Genomic DNA, 12,434 nt, shown 5'->3' on the forward strand with positions numbered 1-12,434 from the left:
CTCTTATGAGAGTCGAGTCTCCGCTCTCAGAGCTCCGTTATTCAGAAATTTCAGCACGTCAGGCCTTTCTTTAGGCCTCCTTGTCATCTGACAATACGGTTTCTAAAATCCATATTTGGTAAGTGCGCACGCTAGTCTCTGTGCACTTTTTTAAAAACCACGCTGTGGTAAGATCGCACACCGAGTGTCTTGTGGTCTTTTCTAAAAATCCTGTATGGTATGGTTACGCGCTGAGGCTTCGTCCCATTCTTTGAGTTGGTTAGGCCCCGGTCTCCTTGGGCCCCACTCTACTCATGTATGTGCTAGTATCCTCTCATAACTGAGAGTTAAGTTCTCCGCTCTCTGGAGCTCTGTCTTGGTAGAGCTGGCATTGCTCCCCTCGCTATAGAGGGTTACTTTGAGCATGCTGCTCCCTCACGAGCTCTCCTTGTTGGTCGAGCCGGCACTGCTCCCCTCGCTATAGAGGGTTATCTATGAGCTTGCTGCTCCCTCCAGAGCATATGAAAAGAACGATGTTTATAAATCCATGTTATGGTAAGTGTGCACGCTAGTCTTTGTGCACTTTCTGAAAGCCACGCTGTGGTAAGATCGCACACCGAGTGTCTTGTGGTCTTTTCTAAAAATCCTGTATGGTATGGGTTACGCGCAGAGGCTTCGTCCCATTCTTTGAGTCGGTTAGGCCCCGGTCTCCTTGGGCCCCACTCTACCTATGTATCCCCAGTGATACCATTTGCACAGGGGCTACTACTAAGGATCTGTTGATACAGTTCCTTCAGCGAGCTCTTGTAAGGAGCAAGCAGTAGCCCCTGGGTGACAGGCCAGGCTTAGTTACTATCCTAAGCGCTTGGTCGTATTCCCTTAAAGGAATCCTTCTTTCTGATTCCAAGCCTTGAGTTTTACCCTAGGTCCAGGAGGTCCGGCCTCTATCAGGTAAGTCCGGGGTATGAAACTCAGGCCTTTGGCCGAAGGGGATAATGTCACTGACAGCCGTCAATTCATCCCAGGGACAACTCCTTTATCATTGATAAGAGTTGATGCTTAGTGCTCGCCTTTGGAATGGCATGCACTTCCCTCAGCATGGCGGCGTTGGTATATCGTTCCCCATAGCGACCTCTAGAGGACGCAGTTCGAAGTTCCCTTGATAGGGAACGTCTCAGGTTACGTATGTAACCATGGTTCCCTGAGAGGGAACGAGACACTGCGTCCTCTAGACTTTAGGCCATGCTTCGGATGCAGCTTCAGACGAAGAAGTGGATGATGCTTTCTCCCGGCGCCCCTTTATACTGTGGCGCACCGGGAGTGACGTCATAGGCTGTCGCCGGCCAATATTTGGTGTTTTTGTATATATGCTTCAGACACGGGTCACGTAGATGGAGTTCCCCATAGCGACCTCTAGAGGACGCAGTGTCTCGTTCCCTCTCAGGGAACCATGGTTACATACGTAACCTGAGACGTTTCTTCTCATTCTTTCTTGCAGCAATTCCCTCTCAGTCACATACCTGACTGAAAGGCTCATTATGCAGCTCATAATGTGGGCCTTTGTCTTCTCAGGTGTCAATCATGGTATTATTCATGACCATTCACATCTCTTTGCATGCAGCCGTTCTATACAAAAAGTGTCTTAGAAAATTTAAATCAATATATTATTTTCTGTGAATGAATGATAAAGATGATTTTCACAACATTTTGAAGCAAAAACTCTAGGCTACAATATCCAGTTCTCAAAAGTCTTTTGAACAAATGTTCTGTGTGTTTTATTGCCTTATTTCAGTGACTTAAAAATTTCTGTTTTTCACTAACCATCTAGCTATTAAATTAAGTTAATTGACATCAGGTCTGTAACATGATTAGCTATAAAAGGGATGTCTTAGAGTCTCTCAGAAGTAAAGATGGGCAGAGGCTCTCCAATCTGTGAAAGAGTGTGTAAAAAGATTGTGGAATACTTTAAAAACAACATTCCTCAACGTCAAATTGCAAAGGCTTTGCAAATATTATCATCTACAGTGCATAACATCATCAAAAGGTTCAGAGAAACGGGAGCAATCTCTGTGCATAAGGGACAAGGCCAAATACCTTTGTTGGATGCCCGTGGTCTTCGGGCCCTCAGACGATACTGCATCACTCATCGCATGATTCTGTCATTGACATTACAATATGGTCCTAGGAATACTTCCAGAAACCACTGTCGGTAAACACAATCTGCTGTGCCATCTGCAGATGTCAACTAAATCTCTATCATGCAAAAAGAAGTAGATGTAGATGTAACAAATTAGCTCAAAGTGAGATGAACATGATTTATCATAACGGGTTGGTATCAATTATTCATCTTCAGGAATTAACTGTAGCATTAATAGTACATAAAATGATTTGTTCGTCCGCAGTACAGACAGTTTCAATCGTCTATTGATTCTCTGGTCAACAAAAAAATAATTTCCTAATTAATACATCGCTCATTAGCATGTAACAAAACCGGAACGTTAAAGTGACCTCGTTTCTGTGAGCTGCAGACACCGACAACCAAGTGTGAATACATATGGATGTTTATTAAACTACACTACAGTGTGTTTGCAAAGACTCATGGGACAAAGTGTATGGAGGGTGGGGGTAGAGAACATAAGAGAGCAGAATGCTTAACCTTCCTGGATGGACAAAAGGGCTTAGTATGCCCTAAATCTCCACAACAGTAGCATCTAACTACCTGCTTGTTAGTTCTATCCCCTTTCATCATGATCCCACTTCAGACACCACTTGTCACAGATCAGCTAGGCCAGTGGTTCTCAATTCCAGTCCTCGCGCCCCTCCACTCTGCATATTTTGCATGTCTCACTTAGTTGACAAACTTGATTCAGATAACCATTTTGTTAGAAGTGAGTTCCGTGCACTGTGTTCTGATTGACATGCTCTCGAGTGTTCATTACTTCCTACTCCCTGAGCACAGGAAATCTGTTGAAGTTTACTTCAGAACACTCATTCACATATTTGCGCTACACCATTGCCTGCAGAGTCTTCACACACAGACAAACTTACTAGAGAAGTGTGAAGTGAAACATAAATTCATCTGTAAATAAATACAATTTAAATTCACGTCTCGTACACTTTAATGACCTTTGAATGGAATATACCCAGCTAACAGGGAACGTTCCCACAACTTTCATTAACATTGTTTCAAAAGTATTTAAAGGTTAGGACAGAACATTCTTAAAATAATGTTTATAGGATGTTCTAACAACATTATTATGGTTGATTTACATTCTTATAACAACATTCCCTGAGCGTTCTTTCGATGTTATTTACACGATTGAGGTTCTCGTAATGGTAAGAGAAAAAGTTCTTAGAACAACATTATCAGAATGTTCTTTTGATGTTACTTGTACACAATTAAGGTTCTCATAATGGTTAGAGAAAATGTCCTTAGAACAACATTCTCAGAATATCCTTGTGATGTTATTTGTACTTGACTGTTCTCATCATGTTAAAATAAAACTTTCTTACAGCACATTCAAGAAACAGCCTCGTAATGTTGATAATTTTTTTTTTAGAAATATAATGTTATCATAACGTTATAATGTTGGGGAAGTCATGGCCTAATGGTTAGAGAGTCGGACTCGTAATTCAAAAGTTGCGGGTTCGAGTCTCGGGCCGGCAGGGATTGTAGGTGGGGGGAGTGAATGTCCAGCGCTCTCTCCACCCTCAATACCACGACTGAGGTGCCCTTGAGCAAGGCACCGAACACCCAACTGCTCCCCGGGCGCCGCAGTAAAAATGGCTGCCCACTGCTCCGGGTGTGTGTCCACGGTGTGTGTGTGTTCACTGCTGTGTGTGTGCCCGTTGGATGGGTTAAATGCAGAGCACGAATTCCAAGTATGGGTCACCATACTTGGCAGTATGTCACTTCACTTACTGTCAGGGTTCTGTCACTTTGGTCTAGAGATCCCTGACACTCCCGTCATAGCTCTGTTTTCTTGTTAGCATGCGGCTTCGAGTGCACTCTCATCTGCGTGCCCTGTTTCCTTGTTTCATGTTGGAGCATGGTGTTCGGATCCCGGCACTCAGTTTTTTGCTCAGTTTTGGCTCCGTGTCGGGATTCGGACACTTATGCTCCATGTTCTGTCTTGTTGTGTGAGCGTGCGGTCTCGAGTTCACTCCGGCCGTGCACTTCTCTGTCCACGTGAGTTGTGTTGTGTAGCACGCGGTTCATGTTCGGTCATGTGATTTTCTCATTTTCTTGTGTTGTTGCATGCAGTTCGTGTTTTTATTGGCTGTGTGCTTTCATGTTGTCATGTCTTGTGTGAGCACGCGGCTTATGTGTATTCTCATTAGCTACGTGTTCTATGGATGGTAAAAATCACAGATTTGCACTGGGGTATCGGCATAAAAGTTAGCGATGTGAAGCATCAATTTAAAAAGTGTGCATCAGATACAAGTTGGCATTTATATCGCAATGTATCGTTTGTAACATATTTGCATTGGAGTTCTGTAGTACAGTGATTTCCTTTCCGAATATGGTATTCAGATTCGGGCACATCCCTGTGCCATACTGAATTGCATAGCATATTTTTTTTTTTCCATTGAATCATATCGCATTTTGTTGAATTGAATTGAAATCAGATCGTACTGCACCATAATAGGGGTGAATCGTATCTCATCGCATCGGTAGCTTGAATCTATCGCACACTGGCTATGCATATTGCATCGGGCTCAGCTTTGGAGATGCTTATCCGCGTGTTCGTCTTGTTTTGCACATGGCCCGTGATTTGTTTTGCTGGCCATGTGCTTGTTTTTGTTTTGTGTGAGCACTTTTGTCTTGTTTTCATGTGCTCCAATGTCTATTGTCTTGACCCCGCCCATCTTGTTACCTCATTATTGGTTCAGTTGCCCCACCTGTTGTCCCTCATTACCCTCCTCATTTGCTCCCTATTTATTCTCCTTGTGTTTGTAGTCCTGTGCCAGTTTGTCGTCATATGTTCTCTGGTTGTGTCCAGATCCTGTCCTGCCTTTTCCTGCCCAGCCTGTCAAATTGCCAGCTGAGACTTTCCCCAATGGGGTAGTTTTCATTGTTTGTTTTGGTTTTGTTTTTATTAATAAAATACTATCTTCTGCACTATTAAGTCCTTGCCTCATCCCGCACTCCTGACAGTTATGAAAATGTTAGATTGGGATGTTCTTGTAACATTCACATAACAGAGAAAAAATGTTCCTCAAACATTAAAAAACCTGGACGTTTCGAACAATTTACATAACATTAAAAATAACGTTGTCATAAGAGGTATAAAAGATCAAAGGGAATGTTTGTCCTACATTTGTATAATCAGTAAAAAAAGTTCTCATAACATACAATATGGGTGTTTCAAACATAGAGAGAACATTTAAATATAAGGTTCTCATAATGTTATGACAATGGTAGATTAGAATGTTCCTCAAACATAAAAAAAAACTGGACGGTTTTAACGTGTACAAAACATTCCGAAATAACGTTTTCATAACAATTTCAGAATGGTAGGATGAAATATTCCTGTAACGCTCGCAGAAACCCCACAAAAAACTTTCTTAATACATTCAAAAACTGGAAGTTTTCAACATGTACAAAACAACGTTTTCATAACTTAATGGGAATGTTAGCAAAATGTTCTGACAACTCGTTGTTGTTAGCTGGGTATACACTCCCTTCGAATTGGAATCATGGCGGAATATCCTGTGATGTCCAATTCGCAGGGCACTTATGTTTGAATAGAACAAATGTCTGAAGCGATAGGAGATACACACAAAATGTGTGCGTTGCATTTTAGTAAAAGTATGTACGGTGGCTTCATCGCGGCTCTCACTCAATGTTGGGAGAGTTGGAATACCAATTATCTGACAACATCACACAACTCCTCAGAGACACTTTTAGGTAGTTCACTCCATATTGCACTAGCATACTCAAGAACTGGCAATCTTTCCTTCGAAAAACATGTTTCTAGCATTTGTAAAACTTAAAAATATATCTAAATTACGACCTATGCTCTAAATGTCAAATGCAGAAACATTAATTAATGCGTTAATGACCTCGAGGCTAGATTATTGCAATGCTTTATTGGGTGGCTGCTCTGCACGTTTAATAAACAAACTCCAGCTGGTTCAAAATGCAGCAGCTAGAGTTCTTACTAGAACCAGGAAGTATGACCACATTAGCCCGGTTCTGTCAACACTGCACTGGCTCCTTATCTAACATCGTATACATTTTAAGATCTTGCTAATTACCTATAAAGCCCTGAATGGTTTGGCACCTCAGTATTTGAGTGAGCACTTATCGCATTATAGTCCTTCACGTCCGCTGCGATCCAAAACTCTGGCCATTTGATAATACCTAGAATATCAAAATCAACTGCAGACGGGTGATCGTTTTCCTATTTAGTGCCCAAACTCTGGAACAATCTACCTAACACTGTTCGGGAATCAGACACACTCTGTCAGTTTAAATCTAGATTAAAGACCCAACTCTTGAACCTGGCTTACACATAATACAATTATATAATTCAAATCCGTTAAAGGATTGTTAGGCTGCATTAATAGGTCAACCGTAACCGGGAACACTTTTTTTTTTTTTTTTTTTTAAAGATACTTTATTCAACAATTGCACAGTTTACAGGAACGTTCAAGTCCATTATACAAATAACATAATGTGCAGTTTCCAACATTGCAGGTGATTTAACATAAACAAAACATAAACAAAAGACTCACATCATCACATTTTGACAGGGGAAGTACGGATTTACAAAAAGATATCAAAGTGTTTACAAACATTCACAGTTTTTGTTGCCTTTTGATTAAGAGAATACTTAATCGTGTTGACATATTGCTTGACCTCATTGTTAAAAGCAATAAAAGATGTTTTGGAATGCGCAAACTTACATTTATGAATGTAAAATTTTGCCAAGAGAATAATGAGATTAATAATGAAAGTTTCATTAGGCCTAGTCGTAGTTCTGTTGAGGTCATAAAGGCCAAAAAGAACATCCTTCCAAAACAACTTGAAATCTTTCTCAATTTTTTCTGCAATAAAATTACAAATGTCAGACCAGAAACTTTGGACAAAAGGGCAGTGCCAAAACAAATGGGTAACTGTTTCAATATTCATAGAGCAGAAAGTACACATTACATCAATGTCTTTTTTTAATTTTTTACCAATATGATCATTAGACGGGTAAAACTTATGAATTATTTTAAATGATATTTCTCTAATTTTGTTGGTCAGCAGGTATCGGTTGGGTAAGAGCCAGACCTTCTTCCAGTCAATGTTTTGCACAAATTTATTCCAGTATGGAACCACATATGGGACTGTGATAATATCTGTTTTGAACAGGGATCTAATTAGTTTATTGTTGTTACAAGAAAAACAAATCTTACCAACTGAAGTGTCAGTCAGCGATAACAAAGTTAGTTGTTGTTTGTCCAATCTTGGTTGAGCTCTATATAACATGGAGACACCAGAAGAAATTGCTCCAAAGACTTTGGCATAATCTCCAGGAGACACAGGAATTTTGTATTATTCTAGAAACTCATTATAAGATTAAAGACAACCAACCCTGTTAAATAATTGGTAATTGGTATGACATTCCAAATAGAGTTAGGGTTTTTAAAGAAATGTTTCAACCAATTTACTTTAAAAGTATTATTAAGAGTACAGAAATCAATAAAGTTTAATCCACCCTTTTCATAGTCATTTGTTAGAAGAGACTTCTTCACATGATGAGTTCTATTTTTCCATAAGAAGTTAAAAAGTAGCTTGTCAATCTCAGTAATACGTTTTTTGTCCACATACAGAGATAGAGCTGGATATGTTAACCGTGATAAACCTTCTGCCTTAGACAGTAGGGTTCTGCCTCTGAGGGAGAGATCCCGTAACAACCACTGGTTCAGCTTTTTTCTGGTTCTTTGAATAATAGGGTTGAAGTTCAATAAAGTCCTTTTTTGATGGTCCTTGGTAATTGTGATACCTAAGTGAACAAGTTCATTTTTGACTGGGATACTACAAATGGAAGATTTCATGCAGTCCTTAATAAACATGATTTCACACTTATTGATATTCAGCCTTAAGCCAGAGGCCATGGAAAATCTTTCTATGGTATTTATTGCAATAGAGACTTGATTTTCATCTCTAAGAAAGAGAGTGGTATCGTCCGCCAGTTGAGATATAATAAGCTCTCTACCTAATATATTGATGCCGTTTATCTCACTTGAATTAATATGATCAGACAAAAGCTGGGCTACCAATAGGAAGAGGTAAGGCGAAGCCGGGCATCCTTGTCGGATGCCTCTAGAGACATTGAATCTGGGAGACATACCATCTGTCAGTCTAATTGAGCTATTACCTGATACCTGATAAAGGCACCCTTTGCTTTTTGCCGATACATTTCATCAAGTTTGATTTGTGAGTAAGATAACTCTTCTTTTTCCTCCATTGTTAGGAAGTCAAAATCTCTGTAGGATAATTTTGTTATATTAGAGACAATCTTTAACTCCTCCGCTTTCCTGGCTTTGACTGTTTCAGCACCAAACTTTCTTAAATATTTTCCTATCTCATATTTGAGCAGGTCCCAGTTGAGCCCAAAACAGTTTTCTTTGTTTGCTTTAGACCAATAAAATGAAATCATATCCTTAATCTTATGTTGGACTACCCCATTTTGAGAACAGTTGAGCTTCCAATAGCTTGAGCGTGTGGTAAGTGTAGAACCAGCTGAGATAATAAGAGATATGCATATGGCTTTATGATCAGTTAAGGGAGTAGGGCAGTAACATCAACATAATCCTTGTTTAAACTGTCAGATATAAGCCAATAGTCCAGTCGTGATTGCCTAGAGCCTGATTTATTGCTCCAGGTATACAATCTGCTATTAGGATTCTTCTCTCTCCATATATCTATCAGTTTAAATCTTCTTATAAAGTCAGTCAAGTATGAGTCTGAACTGTTATGCTGAGAAGGTGGATTTGTATCTATAGAACCGTCTAGAATAATGTTAAAATCACCTCCTAACAAAATAAACGCATTTGGGAATCTAACCAAACAACCTGTAAAAATGTTTTCAATTGACAACAGAAGGTTCACATTTTCTTTCTTGGTATTGTACCCATATATATTAGAAACTAAGTAGGTTGAGCCATTGTGTTCAATAACTTGGCAAATAAAGTGACCGTCTGGGTCACATTGTGTGGTCAAGACATTGCCATTAAACCTGTTATTTAAGGAGGCTACCCCGGCTGAAAGCTCTGTTCCGTGGGAGAGCCATATAGTATTTCCCCATTGAGACCTCCAAAGGTTAAAGTTGTCCTCCTTAGAGTGAGATTCTTGAAAATAGATAAAGTCTGATTTGAATTGTTTTGCGAACAAAAATAATGCTTTTCTCTTAACACTATTACGGAGACCCCTGACATTTAGTGAGACAATTGACAACATTTATAAAAACAAAACATAAGAACTATGAAAGATAAAGAACTTAACCTTAGATAAGCCTTGGTTAAATAAACATTGTAAACATTATACCCTTTTTTTTTTCTTTTTTTTTTTGAACCAGCAGGTACTTCACCTGCTATCTAAATAACACAAATTTTACCCTGAGATAAAACAATTCAGAGTAATTATCCTGGAATGACCAGAACACGAGGCACTTCTTAGGCAAACCTTCTGATCTAAGTTTGACAGATCACAGATGAATTTCCAAACCGTTCACGAATCCTTTTCCTCCCACGAAATAGGCCGTTTTTCCTTCATCCCGAGCTTTCTTTATGTGCGGCCACAGTTTTTGTCTGTTCTCTCTGTCCTCTTTGGTTAAGTCCTCTGAGAAGCGAAGACCGTTGTTTTGGAGATAAGAGTTGTTTTTTGCTGCTTTCCAAACTGCATCCCTGTATCTTCGAGAGATAAATCTCATGACAACGCCTCTAGGTTTCGTCTGATCTTGTCGAAGTTTTCCCGCCCGATGCGCGACGTCTATAGCAGCAGGGAGCCTTTCCTTTTCCTCCGGTAGAATCGCCTGACAAACACTGGTCACTCGAGCCTGCACGTCCTCCTCCCTGTCCTCTGTCAGCCCTTGGAGCAGCAGGTTCCACCGGCAGCTGTATCGTTCCAGCTTACTAACCCGGTTCATGGTTTTCAAAGCAGAATCCTCGTTCCTTTGCACCCTCTTCTCAATGTAAACCACTTTTGCATTTAAGACTTTAATGTCGCCGCGTACAGATTCCACCATTTTTTCGATGGTGTCACTCCTGTTGTTAATAAGATCAGCCAAGGAGCGCACTGCATCGTCTGAGCCGAACCCGGCTTCTCTAGTAAAAGTTGGTTTCTTATGGAACGGAGGCTTACTTGGCGGGAATTCTTCTTCGAGGCTTGTTTGCTGGTTGCAATCCATTCCATCGTTGGTATACTCATGGTCGCTAGCTAAGCAGCTAGCCCCCTCCTCGTTGGACATGGAATCGTTAGGACGCTTCTGTCCGTACTTTCTAGGCATTATAGTTGTGTTCGTTTAGTCTTTTGCTGAGAATTTGTGTTAATCTTTTCTTGTAAATTATTTCAACTGCATTTGCAGAGGCTGGCGGCCAATATGTGCTTTAAATCCGGTTTGATGCCGAGAGCTCGTAACGTTGTGGCTATTCACTCCGCCATCTTGCCGTAACCGTAACCGGGAACACTTCCCAAAACACCTGATCTACTTGTTACATCATTAGAAGAATGGCATCTACGCTAATATTAGTCTGTTTCTTTCTTATTCAAGGTCACCGTAGCCACCCAGATCCAGACTGTATCCAGATCAGATGGTCACTGCAGCCACCCGGATCCAGTCCGTATCCAGATCAGATGGTGGATCAGCACCTAGAGATGACCTCTACAGCCCTAAATGTCAGCGGAGACCAGGATAACCAGGAACCAGGTGCTAGTTCAGAGCCAGTGCAGTTGACAGTTTTTAGTTGGTTCGACTGGCGAGCACTTTAAGAGCCAGTAGCTTTTCCACAGGCTAGAGAGCCAATACAGAGTTTCATGTTTCGTTTCACTAGCGTGGCCACGGTAGCACCAAACACAACAGACTTGTTCGATTGATTGGCACACAACACACTAAAGCACTGCGAGAGCGATCCAAAAGCATAAAGAGCCCTCTGCTTTCCAGTTGCTCATGCAGCACCCCGATGCCTCCCACCAAATGGTCCACGCAGTGCTGATCCATCCCGAACAAGCCTAAACAAACTATCAACAAAGGCGGACGTTGCGTTGCTATTGATGTTCATGGCTTTGCGAACCTACATCGGCATCCAAAGAGCACCGATTAATGGATTTTTTACACCCCAGCAGCACTTTTTTGCATAATTGTGAATATATTAGATTCTAAAACAATATTATAATATTATTATTTTTTAAATCGTGATATATTTATTCGTCTTTGATTAATCAAAAATTCAAAATTTGATATAGAAATCTTCTGTAACATTATAAATGTCTTGACATTTTTGATCAATTTAATGTGTCCTTGCTGAAAAAAGTTATATACAAAAAGCATATACTGTCCATACAATTTTATAATTATATCAGATTATATTAAGATCAGTCAGGAAAGTTTTGTACCTTATTGTTAAAAATCTGTTATGGGGGGGAAATTAAAATGATTTTTAGTGTTTGGCATTTGTTATTACTTTTCTGTGGAAACAGTTGAACATCCAATCATACAATGTTTAGTTAATTATTATACAAATTTATTTTACTTGCCAGATTGATGAGAATGAACAGGAAGTCAAGCTGAGGACTTTGAATTTATTTCCAGCTAGACTATTTTAATCATCATTATTTTAGAGACACATTGTTAAACAGACACTGACCTGGATGTTGTAGTATCAAAGGCAAAGATCTGCCCAAAAATGCCATCCTTGACAAAAAGCCTTTTGGCCACTAGAGGGTATTGTCAGTCATTTTTCTACACAGGAAAATTATTGGAAAATTATTTGCATCTTAGAGAACGATGTGCGTAAAACTACAGTGCAAAATCCAACAGAAAAATATTTTTATTTAATATTAATGGACAACATGTTTGTGCAAAAGGAAATGATACAATAAGTTTGTTTTGACTTGGAATAATTTATATATGAAGGTATAAATGTGGAGAAGGTGGTGGAGGCTTTAAGTCCCATTTGAGGTGATAACCCCAAATGTGTGAAAGTGTACATTTTGGGGCCATAATTATAGTGCAAACTATTTAATTTTACAAACCTGATTTTACAAACCTTTAGCTCTGTTACTGAATCATGCCTTTTACCGTAGTCTTAGTGGACAAAGTCAATGTAAAATTTGTATATGTGTCCCCTGAGTTTGATACTTTATTTGTTGTGTTGTCTTGCAGGTGGGTTCATACTAACGGCACACTTCAGCTTGAACAGAATCACCAGTGCTGTAAGGAGAGAAGTTATGAAATGAGAGA

The sequence above is a fragment of the Barbus barbus genome (genome assembly GCF_936440315.1).
Source record: "Barbus barbus genome assembly, chromosome: 42".
Lineage (NCBI taxonomy): Eukaryota > Metazoa > Chordata > Actinopteri > Cypriniformes > Cyprinidae > Barbus > Barbus barbus.